The sequence below is a fragment of the Marmota marmota genome, unplaced genomic scaffold (genome assembly GCF_001458135.2).
Source record: "Marmota marmota marmota unplaced genomic scaffold, marMar, whole genome shotgun sequence".
NCBI classification, from domain to species: domain Eukaryota; kingdom Metazoa; phylum Chordata; class Mammalia; order Rodentia; family Sciuridae; genus Marmota; species Marmota marmota.
The window spans coordinates 6,296,554-6,312,567 of record NW_026000171.1 but is presented as its reverse complement, the minus strand read 5'-3'; the positions used below and the strand labels follow the sequence as shown (position 1 = coordinate 6,312,567).

The window sequence follows — 16,014 nt, the reverse complement described above, 5'->3', positions numbered from 1 at the left end:
AAATGGGCATCATTGATGGATGAGGTTAAGGAGTGGGGGAGGGAATGGAGAGCCAGGGTCAGGGCTTTGCTAGGCTAGGAGTGGCAGGTGACACAGAGGTGATGAGGAGAGGAATTCATCAGGGTGTATTAAATTCTGAGTGAAGGGATGGTTAAGGACAGGTCACTAGCTTCTGTCCAAGAGAGCCAGGGCTTCACAGGAGCAAGGTAAGGACAGGATAAGAATGTGCCCAGGTAAGGGGCGGAATGAGTGTGCCCAGGTAAAGGGTAGGATGAGAGTTTGTCCAGGTGAGGGGTGGGAGGAGAGAGTGCCCAGGTGAGGGGTGGCATGAGTGTATACGAGTCTCTTATTTAGGAGTGACAACAGAAATGTGCAAGACTCTCCCTGTGGCCCTAACCCAGGTCCACTTCTTCCTTGACTGGAGATGCCATAGGGTGCCCTGGGGAGGCGAGGAGAGTGGATTTTTACATCTGAGGGGAAAATTGGAGAAGTTATGAGTCATAGAGTTTTAAAAAGTTGCCAAGGAGACTGTGGAGACGTTATTTGGTCAGTTCTCCATTTCCAGGAAGTCTGTTACTATAAAATTTTTTTCATTAACTTTTACTCAATAGGTGTTAATGAATTGGCTACTGTGTGCTTTTCTTACCCTGATTATTAAGCTGATCATATAATTTATCATCCAAACCAGGCCGCAATTGAGAAAGAAAGGAGGCACCATTAAAAATAATATGGGGATTTAAGCCCTATCTCCTACCTACCCCACTGCCACTTTAGCCTCTGACTAGGTTTGTGATTTAACCTTTCTGTGCCTCCACATCCTGATCCAGGGAGTTGGGAATCTAATACCAGTATCCTTCTTGCAGTGGTGGTGGTGGTGGGGAAGTGGGTGAATCTGGATTGACATGCCACACAGAGCCTGATGCAACATAAGCACTCCACGTGTACTGGCTATTACTGTAATTAACTTAGTGCTCTGGTAACTTACCCAAGGGCTTTGGGCTTTAGTTTCCTCATCTGGGAAACAGAGACAATAACACCTGCCTTTTAAGGGCCTGGAATTCAATAAAAGTTACTCCCCTGCCCCGCTTAGAATCAGCAGCAGACATCAGAGAATGAGTTTCGATACTTTCCACGTAAGTTCACAGATTTATTACACAACTATTTAGATGTGGTTAAAGATCTCCCTGAAGTGACAGAGGAGCTGCCCAAGGGGAAGGAAGTAGAGAGAGGGATGTGTGGCCTTACATGGAAGAGACAAGCAGGAACCCAGATAAATAGAGGGCCAGTCTTCCTGGTGCCCTCGGGCAAGAGAGAAACCTCAGAAACAGCAGAGGATCTGGCCTTTGTCTCAGGTTAAAATCCAGAGGGACTTTCTCCAAATTAGGGAGATGAGGCACTTGGGTACATGTACAGTCATAAAAGAGACCAATTCTTTCACTTTTAGTATTTGACCTCCAGCCAGAAGCCATGGGTTCACAGAACTATTTTAGGTACTTTGAATTTTATTTTTACTTCATTAAGTTCATCTATAAAACAGGAAGTTATATTTTTAAAAAATGTTTTTTATAATGGAAAATTTCAAATATGATCAAAGTAAAGAGACTCATATGGTGAGTTTCTCTGTGTCCGTCTCTCAGATTCAGATTCTTCAATAATACTTGCCAATTTGGTTTTATCTATCTCCCTTCAGATTATTTTTATTTATTTATTTATTTTGAATATTTGAAAGCAAATTCCAGCCATTATTTAATTTCATCTGTAAGTACTTTAGTCTGCATCATTAGTAGGCAAGTACTATTTATATGTCTATGTCATCCCAGACAACAACAACAACAAAACCCAGGAGATCCTTAACATCATCTAATACTCAGCTCATATTTAAATTTCCCCTATTAGCTCAAAACATCTTTCAACAGTTGGTTAGTTTGAATCAGGATCCTAAAAGCATCTAAGCGTGACGCTTGCTTACATGTCTTGTGACTCTCTCTTGATCTCTAATAGTCTCTCCCTCCCATTTGGAATCTCATTTGTTTGTTGAAGAAACTGGGTCAGTTGTCCTGTAGAATGGCCCACATTTTGATTTGGTTGATTACTTCCTCATTTTGTCATTTAATTTGTTCTTCTGTATTTTTTGCTACCTAGAAGTTAGATTCGGCTCCTGCTTGTTTGGAAGGGAAGGTCAAGGCTATTCTGGTTGGGGTTATGCTCTTCCCGTATCACACTTTTAGTGGTGTTGAGACTGGTGAGTAGGCTCAGGGATTGTCAACCTCATCCCTCGTCCATCAGAGAGTTCCCCATCAACCTTTCCCCTAACAGTTCTAGCATCCATGGACAATTGCTGCCCAGAGCCATTATTTCTTTAAGGGCTGGTGAAATGATCATTTTCGGATTCCTTCATTCCTTTTGTAGTTGGTAGTTGAGAATGCGCCCTCAACTCTTGGGTTATCCTGAATTACAGTTTGACAGACAAAGCAGGACAAGTGCTTTCTCATCATTGACCACTTTTCAGAGCAATGAGTTAGTGCCCTAGAAAAGGAAGATAGATCTTTAATGAATTCATTAGACAAATACTTATTGAGTTCAGAATATATGCTGGACATTAATCTAAATCCTGATGACTTAGCAGTGAACAAAACAGCACAAATCCCTGCTTTCTCAGAACTTATGTTCTAGTGGGGGAAGACAGACAATAAAAAAGCAAGCACATATATTATTAGGTTGTGACAAGAGCTACAGAGAGAAATGAAGCCGGACACAGGTATAAGTATTGCTTGGGGGAGTGCAGGATTTGGGCTTGCAATTTTAAATAGGATCATAAAGGCTCAGGAGAAGGCTAACACCTGAAGAAGGTAAAAAAAAAATGTTGGCGAGGAACATGCCAGCAGACCTTAAGGTGTGAGTGTGCATGGGCTGGGTAGGAATCAATGACAAGGCCAAAGTGACTGGTATGGAGAGAGGGAAGGGACAGCTGGTGGCAGGGGCCAGTGAGGTGGAAGCAGAGGCAGATCATGTAGGGTCTTGTAGACCATATAAGAACTTTGGTTTTTCTCTCTTGAGTGAGATGCATAACTGCTGAAGGATTTTCAAGAGAGGTCTGACATGAGCTAACTTATTTTTTAGAAGATCCCTCTAGCTGCTTCGGGAGGAGGACATAGACAGGTAAGAGTGGAACAGAGTTTAGATTAGAAATAGAATATTTTCAGCCCCAAACGGTCCCTCCTTCTCAGATGGTGCCTGGCAAGGGGGAGGAAGGGCATTTTGTGCACAGGGAGTCTGCATCTGGCCAGAAGCTGGACTAGAGAAAATACTTCCCTGTTAATTTCATCCATTGAAATTCCTAGGTGTAGCATTGTCCTTGGCACATGGAGTGCTTTATGACATTAAACCCCAGGGCAGAATCCTCCCTTTCTCCCCAGATGCTAACAGAATGACTTTGTTTCCATTACCCCAGAGGAGTGAAATACTAAAATTTTAATGCATGGGGAAATTGCCACCACTTGACCCATTTCCTTTTATGGAAGGTACATATCTGTTGGAACATGTTCACCGTCACTGACAAATTGGTGTTGGCTAATCAGGTACATCCATTGGAAATTTCTTTTTCAGAGCTGGGTCTGCATTTGCCAGGGAACATGCCATTCATCTATCTTGGGTAACCACCTTAACCATGGTGAGGGTTGGCTTACCTAAGAGGTGCCTGCCTGATGCCAGAAGGTGCAGGTCAGCCATCTGCTTTCCATTTGAACTTTCTAGTGGGCTTGGGGCACACCTTCTCTGGATGCTGCCTTCTCAGCATCCAGAGAGCCTTTTTGTGGATGAGCATCACTTTGCTTGGAACTCCAGCCTGTCATAGGCTGCTTGTGAATCTCTGGGTGCTTGGCAACCAGGAGAGGGTACTCTATAAGTAGCTTCCATCCTTGTCAAGTAGCTGTTCCCCCTTGCTCATCCTCTCCTCTCCTCTCCTCAGGGTTCATATATGCAATGAATAAGCAACTAGAGACACATTTAACCTCAACTAAACAGTGACTGGTTTTTTTTTTAATTTCTTAGTTGTAGATGGACACAATACCTTTATTTTGTTTATTTATTTTTATGTGGTGCTGAAGATTGAACCCAGTTCAAGGGTTCAATGGGAGGCAAACACTCTACTACTGAGCCACAACCCCAGCCCCAAATAGTGATTTTTTTAAATAAAAAATTTATCTGAATCTAATTCGAGTAGATCTTGCCTCAAAGAAGGGTTGCAAGCATCCCTTCTCATCCCTGCCATCATTTCTGGTGTTTCTCTGCAACCTTCTGAGATTCTTTCCTATAAGCCTAGCATCAAGATGAGGCCCATTAAGGAGAGGTGGTGGTGGGGCAGGGGGCAAGAGGCCAAGCTGCATGTTTTTTCTCAAACTGCAAATTCTGTGACAAAAAGGAAGTTGCTTGTTGGGGGAGTGGCAAGAGTGTTCAATGGCTACCAGAAACATGAATTAAGCAGAAGGGAAATGAAGTCCTTGTGCTGGGAGGTGTTTGGAACCAGGTGCTGCTGGGAAGGGAAGGGAATTATCATTCACTGGGTGTTTGCCTGGTCTGTGTACTGTTAGCTGTTTTTCTCAAAAAGACCTATAGGAGGCATGAACTAGACTTGTGTGTGTGTGTGTGTGTGTGTGTGTGTGTGTTTTGCATGGGATGAACCTATCAACTATGGGATGAGTTGATGCTGTGTGTAGGATTATGTACTTCAGACAACCCAGGGATGCACCAACAGCTTGCCAAAGGATCTGAGTTGTTTTGTTTTTCCAATGCTGCAGTGGAACCCAGCATGCTAGGCAAGCACCCTAACACTGTGCTACACCCGTAGCCCAAAGAACCTACGCTGGAAGCCAAGCAGTTGTATGGACACATCTGTGTCTAGGAAACTGGACACTGGGACCTGGAGTCTGGCCCTTTATGGGGCTGTCACACAAGTCCTGTGAGCATCTCTGCTCTTGGAAAATGCCTTCCTTTCCATGCCCCTGGGAAGACTCTGTGGTTTCTTTCAGGACCCGGGGCTCCTTTAGGACCAAAATCTTAAGAGGGTGTATGGATTGTCCTCTTTTTTTCCCAGATGAATTCCACAGGCCCTGAGAGAAATGAAGAGATAGAAGCTATGGGGATATTTTCTATTGGTTAGAGTAAACTAACATAGATGCTCTTCTGCATAAGTGGTTTGACTTACAATTTTTTTTAACTCTACAATGCTGTGAAAATGATATGCATTCAAGAAAAATTTTATTCGCTATTTCGAATCTTGATCTTTTCCCAGGGTAGCAATATGCACTATGATCCTCTCTCGGTGCTGGGCAGTGGCAGTGGTCTGGAGCTCCCTGCCAGCCCCGTGATCATAAGGGCGAATAACCTATACTCTACGTGTGCTGTGTTGGTGGCATTTTTTCAGATACAAGTATTCAATAAATTACATGATATAGTCAACTCTTAAAATAAGCTTTTATGTTAGATGATTTTGTCCAATTGTGAGATAATATAAGTGTTCCAGGCACATTTAAGGTAGGCTGGGCTAAGTAAGCTCTGATGTTTGGCAGGTTTGGTGTATTAAATACGTTTTTGACTTGTGATTTTTTCAGCTTACTGTGAGTTTATCAGGATGTAACCCCATTGTAAGTTGAAGAGCATCTGTACTGATTTAATGGGATAAACAAGCATTAAAACGAATGCTTGATGACTAGGAATTCAAAGTCTTTTATAAAAATCGGAGTGCTTTTCTGTAACGCCAAGCAATCATGGTCATTATAGACATCCTGCCTGCTGGAGCTGGGGCACAGCACAGAAGCAGGGGTGGTGCCTTGCTAACGAGTTATGGAACATTCCCTGGGGCTACAGTTAGTGAACTGATATTCTTAGCCAGGTTCCTGCTCAGGTGAGTTGTCCAGCAACAGAAAAAAAAAAAAAATCAAACATTAGTGAGTTCAGCACCCTAAACCACGGACATCCTTAGATTCAAGTTTGTTTTCTTTGCTTTTGAGATAGGGTCTTTCTTGCAGTGTTGGCCAGACTGGTCTCCAATTCCTGGGCTTAGGTAATCCTCCTTCCTCAGCCTCCCCAGTGGCTGGGACCACAGGCATGTACCAATATGCCCAGTGACCTATTGGCTCCTTAAGGTTGGAAGGACCTTGGAGGTCATCTAGCTATTGCCCCATCTGATGCTTGATTAGTAATTGCTGCAAACACTCTGGGCTCTGCATACTGAATGTTGACCCAGATCCCTATTGTTGTTAGAGAATATTATTATAATTACTGGAAGGCTGCTAGAATGTTGGCTTCAGACCTGAACTCACAAACTGGAAGAGATTCAGCAAGAAGGACATCCAGAGGAAGGAACAGACGTGATTGAAGTGAGAAAGTGAGAGGATGACCAGTGAGCCAGTCTGAGGGTGAAAAGGAACAACCAAAGCTTCGTGATAAGGTCCACTGGGGAGTAAGTCAGAAGGGTGCTTCCTCTGTGCTCACTGGATGCCAGCTGTGGCCTTCCTGCCTTTGGCTTATTTGCCCTCCCAACCTCTGTGCACCTTCTGGCCTGACTGCCCAAGAGCTGGCTCCTACCACGTTCCCTGTGTGCTTTGAATGAAACTTCCATAGTTTCTCTTTGTTTCACGGAAGAAAGGGCAAACTTTCTTAGCTTGGTTTATAAGGCCTCATCCTTCCGTCTCCACTCTTCAATACCAGATGTTGTTTTGATCAGTTAGGTCCACCCACTGCCCCCCAAGTGGGCTTGCTTTCAGTCTTTGCTCATGCTTGCTAGAATGGGGAGCACATCCTCCAGTTCCCTGCAACCTCCATTAGTATCTAGCAGAAGGCTGAACACATGGTGGATGAATGAATGAATGAAGCCTTCTTCCTGAATAAACAAACATACAGGTATAAACACACACCTACATGCAGAAACCACATACTCCTGAGTGCAGATGGAGAGAAGGAACCCCTTCCCACTCTGGTGTCTACCAAGGGTGAGGGGCCTGGAGCAGAATAAGCATCCACCTGGGGTACAGTGGGAGGGAAAAGCATTAGGGTAGAAGCTTTGGTTCTTGTTTCTCCTTGGAACCAGCATCTGTTAGGAAGCCCAGCAAGGCCTGAGCACTGGCAAGCCTGGCATGGAGCCCTTCTGCTCACAGAGGAAGCGAAATGTCCCAGCAGGATGAGTCAGTGGGAGAATGGAACCAGGGAGTGAGTCACTTCATGGGGAGAGACTATAGGATCTTCTCTGCCCAGAGATATTTTAGGTCTTGGTAGGCTTTTCCCACTTGTCTGATTTAGATAGAAGTTTGGGGCACACGACTGCAGGGGATAAGTTCTCAGACGGAATGCAAAAAGCTTCCCTCCAACTGTCCGAGTGCTGTGTTCTAGGACATCTTTGCCAATAGGGAGGAAGTAAAGTGAGGGATTAAGAGGACTGGCTTTGGATCCAGGCAGACTGAGTTCCAATCACAGTGCCTCCCAGAACCAGCTAGGGACCTCAATTGAGTTGTTTAATCTCTGGAAGATTCATCTTTTAACACTTTCAAAATGAGGGCTGTCTGGAGTGAGATCATGCGTTTGTTGACTCAACAGGGATCCACTGAGTGCCACTGTGGGCCTGGCACAGTGCTGGGTGCAGAGCACAGGGTGGTGAATGTAGCATGCAGTCCCTATCCACTCAGAGGATTACCATTTGGGGGATCCCTGTGTAAAGCATGTAGCATCGCGTCCTGTGAATGGGGAAGGGCTCAGAACATGACAGCAGTTACAACGATTATGATGACCTTCATGATTCCCTGTAAGCCCACAAATATCTTTGCACCTCTGTTTTTTTTTTTTTTTTTTAATAAAATATGGAGGTGAAATGAAATCCTGTCAAAGGGGAAGTCTCTGAGCCTTTGGTCTTTGAGCTCATGTCCTGTGATAAGCAGATAGCCAGAAGTTGTACCATCCAGGCGTTTAGTGTGGACACAGAGGTAACATGATTGTGACAGACCAATGTCCTGAGCTGAAACACACAGGAGAGCACTTGAGCCTAACATTTAGATCCCAGAACTCCCTTGCCAAACACACGATGCGGGGGAATAGGCTTGAGGATAGCTCACGTGCAAAACAACCTCATCATCATCAACAACAACAATAGGTATTTTAATTTATTCTTATTGTGATCAAGGCTGCTAAAATAACATACAATACTAGGTTGCATTCACAGATGAATAGTGAATGGTGTGTAGACAAGGGGAAGAAAAATAAGAGTAACAATAGATAATATTTTGGAGTTATTATAGGCCCAGAGACCTACACACATATCATTTAATTACAGATTTTTATTTAATCCCTACACCAACCCCATGGGGTGGCTGTAATTATTGATGCCATTTTATAGGTGAGAGCACTGGAGCTTAGAGAGTTTAAGTAATGGGATTGCAAGGGATACTTTGCCTGTGACCTATAATAAACAGCAGAAGACCCAGGCAAAAAGATGTACTTTAAAAGAGTCCTGGAGAGAGGGGATTAGCTGGTTCTGGGTTACTTGTTGGTGAAGAATTCAGACCAGAGCTTCAGTAAAGGAGCTGTTCAGAAATGGAGCATGTGGAGGGGCCACCAGGGAGTGCCTTATCCCTGAAAGCATTCCAGCAGAGGTTGGGTGACCGACCATCTCAGAGATTGGAAAGGAAATTTTGACCTTGGGAGGGAACTGACCAGACAATGTGTGAGTTTTGGTCTGCTAAAAAAGGACGTATCTGCCATGTGATCTTCTTTAATGATGTCCCTAACAAGAGCCACCACCAGATGACACAAATGAGGTAACACTGGGGAAAGCAGATCCCAAGCACCGTGTTCTCCAGCGAGAGCACAACCTGGGCATTTTTATGGGGATAGGTTCATGCACCCTGGGTGGTCAGCTGATGGGTGTCTTTAGCTTCTACTTCTGCTGGGCCCCTCTCCTCATGCCTGGCCCAACTCTTTCTCCTTGCTGGGATATTTTGTCCTCCTATACCACCTTATGTTGAAATCTGCTCACATGTGTGGAGATGTCATAGTCTCTTTGCATATTGGTGAGCCTCAGGGGTATCTTATAATACTGAGTTCACAAAATCTAAAATCATCCATGAAAAATGGCTTCTCTACAGAAATTTTTATAGGGAGAAATGGTTAGTTTAACCATACACACTCTCCCGTCCTTTGTCTAATTTATCCAGGAAATATTTGTCTAGTGCCCACTGTGGACCAGAGCTGTGCCAGGGACTGGAGATTCTCAGGTGACTACAATGTGTCTTTGTGTACCCCCAGGTCTAAGGGGACACAGTACCTTAGTCTTGTGATAAAGGCACACATAGCCCTGTGACATGCAGGAGGGGTGCTTGTCCAGAGGCCACCTGGCCAGGGTTTTGATAGTTCTGTCCTAGAGAAGGAAAGATGTTGGAATCTTCCCTTGGAACCAATCTTGGTTCCATCCTCAGTCCACCACATGCTGGGTAATCTTAGGCAAGTTCCTTAGCCTTTCTGAGCCTCTGCTATTCACTTATTAAATGGGGATAATACTAATACTTCCTTTAGGTGATTTCTGTGAAAATCAAGTTAAATGAGTTAATGTGGGGAAACCACTTAGCATGATCCCTGGCTCAAGAAAGGAAAGTTCCTTTCCCTTTCCTGTTTTAAGGGTAGCAGATATAATTTGAGGTCCAGGAGTCTTTACAGCAGATTTTGGAAACACCCAGCTCATCAGGAATAGTTTCTAAACTACAAAATTCAGGGCACCTCCTCTTCAGATTCTGTTTTAATGAGTATGGGAAGGGGCTTCACAGGAATCTGAAAAGTTCCCTGAGGCCTTCTGATGCATGGTTAAGTTTGGAGATCTGCTGAGACATATACGAGTGCCTCTCAACTTCAGATGGACTTACATCATGATCAGTCCATTGTAAGTAAATATTGTAAATAAAAATGCATTAAATATACCAACCCTATGAATAGCCTTGCTCAAGGACACAGCTTACTTTAGGGTGTCAGTTTTTTTTGTTTTTTCAATCTCTTGATCTTGGGGATGACTGAGAGCTATAGCTTGCTGCTACTGCCCAGTGTCTTCAGAGGCACCAGAATGAATGTCATTAGCCTAGGAAAGGATCAAAATTAAAAATCTGAAATGTGATTTCTACTGAATGCATATGCTTTCACACTATCATAAAGTTGAAAAAAATCTTACACTGAATCATTTTAAGTTGGGGACAATCTGTATACAAAAAAGTGTGTGTATATGTGTGTGCATTTTTCTGGAGGGTGCTCTCTAATTTTCATCCGAGTCTCAAAGTGCTTCATGACCCCACAAACATTAGGAAGCGCTCTTGGGTGTTGTGTGCATTGAGCAGGGGACAGTGGTTTGAAGAGTTTGGGTTTAGGGTGTGAAGTAGCTCCCAGTGCTAGCCTTGTTGGGTCCTGGTCCCTGCCCCTCACTCTAGGAGATTCCCAAGGAAACATGAACAGGTGGTTGGTTGTAGGACTCTCCAGCCGGATAGATAAATAATTGGGGAGATGAATATCTTATCAGCTCTGTCTCTAGGGGTTCTTAGGATACTCAGTTGCAGCCAGCCTGAAAAGTTGATATGGAAAATGTTTCAGCTTGCTTCCAGTGAATGTAAAATCTGTTATGAATTACATCCATCCGAGTGAAAGAGGGAGGCAGAGACAGAGATTTGGTGAGTGTGCACAAGATCCGGCCTGTGCATGGTAGGTCTGAAAGCTTTTTCAGTTTTTCCTAATTGGCCCAATTCTTTGCTGTAAGAAATCTCTTTGCATTCCATCCCCCACTGCCTGGAGCTTCTGACTTCTGGGCAAGGCAAACACACAGCAGAGCAGGATGTGTTTCTCTGAAGGATTTTCAGTTGTGCATACAAAAAGCAGACAGGAAGGGACATTTCTCCCGTTTAGCTGCTGAAAGGACTTGTTTTCGCCATGTGTTCTGAGGCTGGGACACTTGGACTTTTGTTTTCTTTATTCTCGGTACATCTCCTAAAATGCCCCGTGATATGGGAAGAATTCTGCCCTGCCCTGCCCTGCCCTGCCCTGCCCTGCCACGCCTTTACTTGATCTCTAATGGCACACGGAGTCACTATGATTGATCTGGTCGCCTGATAACTCAAGATAAGTTTGGGTTAGTTCCTAGTCTTGGTTCCTTCATTGTTTTGAGTCAGAGCTAAGCATATCAACTTGAGGATGTGATTTGCCTCCACCATGAGGCTATGTCAGCAAATGTCTCGAGTGTCTTTCTATATAGTGTGCTCATCTGCACACTCATTTGTTCAGCAGATATTTCCTGCTTGTCTCCCATGTACCAGGCATAGTTGTAGACTCTGGAAGTGCAGTGGGGATCAAGGCTAAGTCCTGCCCCTGTGGAGCTTATGTTCTAGTGAGAAGACAGGCAAATACGGCAGCCTGATGCAGCAGAATCTCCTTTGCTAAGCCTGCCTCCTTCTCCCGAGGTTCAGTGTCTTCCTTTTCCCACTTCCTCTATCCCCAAATGTCCTAATTAACACTAGAATCTAAATGACTCATGATAAATTGAAATGCTACCCTCCCATGAGTGTTTGCTTTTTAACTGGGGTTAGAATTTTTCAGGGATGTGGAGCTAACTTTTTGTAGGGGGGTGGGCCCCACTGGAAGGCATGGAATCTCACAGTGAAGGGCTCATTGCTCCCTAGCTGTCTGTATTTACAACCTGATGCCTATTGCCAAGCAACCGGAAAGCTCAGATGTCACCGGTTGTCTCCACCCAAGTTTTCTCTCTCTGGTTTCTCTCTCTCTTTTGTGACTTCCACTTTACCAGTGGCCCCCATCCTCTCTATTTTAATGGGAGGCAGGCAGGCAAGAGAGACAGGGAAGGAGGGTCCTGCAGCCGGGAAGGTGGCCTTCCCTCCTCTGGCCTGGTGCACCTTCCCTGTGCCTGCACCCTGCACTCTCTGTCCACTCTCTGCCATGTCTTCAGGGCCTCACCCTGACTCCACAAAGCTTGTTGGCCTGATGGTACCTGTCTCTTGACCAACTCCTCTGGTTGAGTTGTGTGTGTTCCTCCGAAATTACTATGTTGAAGTCCTAACCCCTGATGATGGAGTGTGACTGTATTTGGAGATACAGTTTTAAATGAGGCAAAAACGTTAAAATGAGATGTTAGGGAAGGCTCTAATCCAGGACCAGAGTCATACATAGGGAAGACCATATGAAGACACAGGGAGAAGATGACCATCACCAAGCCAAGCACAGAGATCTCAGGAGAAGCCACCCCTGCCCACACCTTGATCTCAGACTTCCACTGAACATGAGGAGGTCAGTTTCTGTTGTTGAAGCCACTCTTCCTCACGGAAGCCCTAGAACACTACCACAGGCCCTGTGTGGCCTGGGCAGAGCCGCCCTGAATCTGGGCTCATCTTTTCTCCTGTGCTTGGCCCTCTTTGTCCTACTGGGTTCCAGTGGGCTCTCTGAGAGTTGCCTAGACTTCCTGCAGCATCTCAGACTCTTTCTGGCCCTTGCATGACAAGTGCCTAACAATTGCTCATGGCCTGATGGATTGGTTTTCTCAACCAGGCCACCAATTGTTTCCCTGACCACAGTCTGGCTCCTCGTTCCCAGCACCTCACCCAGTCCCCCACTTGGAGGAGGCAGTGGCCAGATTCACATCAGCAGCTGCTCCCTCTGTGGGCTGCGGTTTTTGATGAGCTGCACTTCAGACCTCTCATCCTTATGGGAAACCTGCCCAGCCCAGGACTGATTAGAACTGGGCTGGTCGCAATGACGATTTCCTTTCTCTACATTGTGCTGTGCCTATGACCTTGCACTGGCTTCCTTTGGGGCTTCTGGGCACAGCCCTCAGCTGTGTGGTGGGTCTGCACCACTTCTTTATGGACAGGATGGGAGATCTGGGGAGTTGGGTGAGGTTAGCCACCCACTTCCCCCCTTGGGAAAGATGGTTAGTGTATAGTGGGTTCCTGAGGTGGCAGCAGGCCACAGGGAGACCCCATTGATGGGGTGAGAGCATTTGTCTGTGAGGAATGTGCCTTCTACTCAAGGGAAGTTGGATTTAAGTTTTTCCCTTTTTCATAGTGCTGGGGATGGAGTCAGAGCATTGTACATGCCGGAGTGGTGCTCTGCCAATGGGCTATGACCTCAGCCCCTAATTTTTACTTGAAAGAATTAAAGGTGGTCGGGGGGGAAGAGAGTAAGAGATTTCTAGAGGTCGGGGTCTGAGAGACAGCTGAGATGGAGACAGAAAATAAGAAGTACACAGAGGTGCAGGAAGAGAGTGAGAGATCCCCAGAGATCCACAAAGGAAGAAAGATGACCCAATAAAGATGGCTAGAGAGAAGTACTAGGTGAGAGGAAAGGCAGGGAAGGGGAGAGACAAAGAAGCCCGGAAGATGCAGCGGTGACACGGTTTGTGGATTTATTAATCCCAGCTTGTTCATAGCTTGTGTCTAAGATCTAGTACTTACAAGTTTTCAGAGTATAGTTTTAATGTGAATATCAATTTAATAATGATACGATGTCTTAAAGGACTACTATAAGCTAGCTACTATGTGTGCCAAGACATTTATAAACATGACTTCCTTTAATCCTGTGACAATCCTCAGGGGGCTGTTAGCCCCACTCTACAGCAGAGGTGAGTGAGGCTCTGAGCAGGTCACATGGCCAGCCAGGAAGACTTGGGACTTGGTACTCAGGTCCATCCGACCCCAAAGTTTATCATTTTGAATACAGGTGATACTCCCCCCCACCCCCCGCTTTTAGTGCTACATCATCTGTTTTGTTCTCTGAGGTCTCCTTTACCCCACACTCTCTCTGAGTGCATCCCATTCCTTGCCTACACTTCTCCTCGCCATCACTTTGCTTTTCTTGTTGCCAGAAGAGCCAAGCAAGCAGACTTCATGATAAAATTTTATCTTACATTGGTCTACCATTTTATGTTTTGAGTCTTTCCTGGGTAGTATCTGATATACTTCTCACCATCCCTCTGAGAGTGGATATTATTTTCTACATTTTATAGATAGGCAAACTGAAACTCAGAGAGATTAAATGATTGCCTCTGGTTGTATGGCCCAGCTTCTATGTGGTGGAGCAAAGGACACAATCCAGTGCCAGAGATTCAAATCCAGCATTCTTTGTCCCTGTTACCTCTCTGAGAAGCCATCTTTTCTATAGCAGGCATTCTGTATGGAGCCAGGGGAATGGCCAGGAAGCAGTTTGCATTGAGACTTGAGATGACACTGGTGGTGAAGCAGCAAAGGGCAGAGTAGGCCTATGGAAACTTCCCTCTGGAAGTCGAAGCCTGTTCCCCAGGCTGAGTATCAGAGCAGTGGCTCAGTTTGTTCATTCTATGTGTTCCTAAAAAGTCTTTCCTCTCACAAAGTAAGAATGTGTGTCTTCTAGGTAAGTGTGAGGAATTTCACCTTCCTCAAGGTGTGTCAGTGATTGACAGATCAGAGGACAGGGCAGGGTAGAATATGTAGGCACCATGGAGAGGAATGGCAAAGGAAGCGGGGGCAGGATCCACAGTGGGTGAGGATGTGGCTTGTGGTGTTCATTTCTTTCCTTTAAAGAAAAAATAAGAAGCAAAAGCAGATTTTTCTTTGGTGACCCCTGCTGGTGTTGCATTCCTTGTACCTGCAATGGAGGAGGCTCCAGGGTCCCTGGCATGTTGTTCTGAACTTGGAGCCAAATCTGTTGACCACCTGCAGAAGTGGTAGATGCCCACTGCCTCTCCTTCAGTCCTGGCTTAGTTCTATGGAAAGAGCTGCTGTTAGAGAAGCAAGTGCCCAAACAGAACAAAGGAACTGTAAGGGAGTCTTTTCACTCAGAATTAAAACAAAACAAAAACCCCTTTTATTATGAACATGATTCCCTAGGGCCACACACACTAATCAGCTACCTTCCCCTGGGTTGCTTTAAGTCTGTGAAGGCCCAAGGCCATCTAATATTTGGTAACTCCATTCTCAGCACATCACACATCTTAAAATGGACCTGTATTCCTCAGCAAATAGAATGTTTGCTGCAATGAAATTGGAGAGAATGGTTGTATTTTTTATAATGTTGAGTTTTATTAAGAATAAATTATTCATTTTGGTCTTGCAGTGTAAACTCTGTTACACTGATAGATAACTCTCTGAGTAGAGCTACATTTGACTAGTTAATATAATGTTGAGTTTTGTAGACGTTGAGTAAAATATTCATTTTGATCTTACAGTTTTGTATTTTGGACCCAATCTAATTTTGTTTTTGTCTTTGATTTTCAAGTGTTTTTGTAGGACCATGAAAAGCTTGTATAGGTAGGCATTGAATTTAGGGCATTTGATGGATTGAAGCTCTTCTATCCCTCTCCAACCCAGAGAAAGAGACTGTTGCAGTGAATTGATACTTGATTACTAGACCTAAATTATATTAGGTTCTCAGGTCCTCTAATCTCTTCTTTGGTGGTATTTTTGTAACTATCAGATAGAAGAAGATTTTATGGTATAGATCTTAAATGTCCCTAAAGGCTCATGTGTGCTATCGGGAAGTGGTGGGAAGTGGCGTCTAGAGGGAGGAAATTAGGTCATGAGGGATGTGTTCTGGAAGGGGATGTTGGGACCTGCCCCCTTCCTGTCTCTCCACTTCCATGATGTGAGTAGATTTGCTCTTCCACTTGCTTCTGCCACTACATGCAGCCTTAATGCAGGTCCAAAGTGATGGGACCAACTGACCATGGACAAAAATTTCTGAAACCATGTGACAAAAGAAAACTTTCCTTCTTTTAAGTTATTTGTCTTGGGTATTTTTGTCATAGCAGTGTTTTCATTGATGACTAATTTACAGATATGTTCTCTAAGAAATGTGAAAATTGTTAACTATCTCAAAGAGATAATACTGAATTAGTTGCCTCAAATCTTTTTGGAAGAAGGGGGAATATAAATTCTAAATGTGAATGTTATAGCTCAGGTTTTCAGAAGAGGAGGCTAAATAAGTGCTGATAGGAGAGAGGGTATGGTTCTCATA

The 16,014-nt window shown here is 44.6% G+C and overlaps 1 protein-coding gene and 1 long non-coding RNA gene across 23 annotated transcripts in view; one reads left to right on the top strand and one right to left on the bottom strand.

Moving 5' to 3' along the window:
* Window positions 1–16,014, top strand: part of Cacna1c (calcium voltage-gated channel subunit alpha1 C) — a 698,188-nt gene that overhangs the window by 190,112 nt on the left and 492,062 nt on the right. The gene's annotated exons all lie outside the window — the stretch shown is intronic.
* Window positions 1–16,014, bottom strand: part of LOC125611860 — a 30,124-nt gene that overhangs the window by 8,476 nt on the left and 5,634 nt on the right. Inside the window, exon 2 of the long non-coding RNA XR_007342096.1 lies at window positions 4,919–4,925. This is a non-coding gene — a long non-coding RNA (uncharacterized LOC125611860). The remainder of the gene's footprint in view (window positions 1–4,918; window positions 4,926–16,014) is intronic.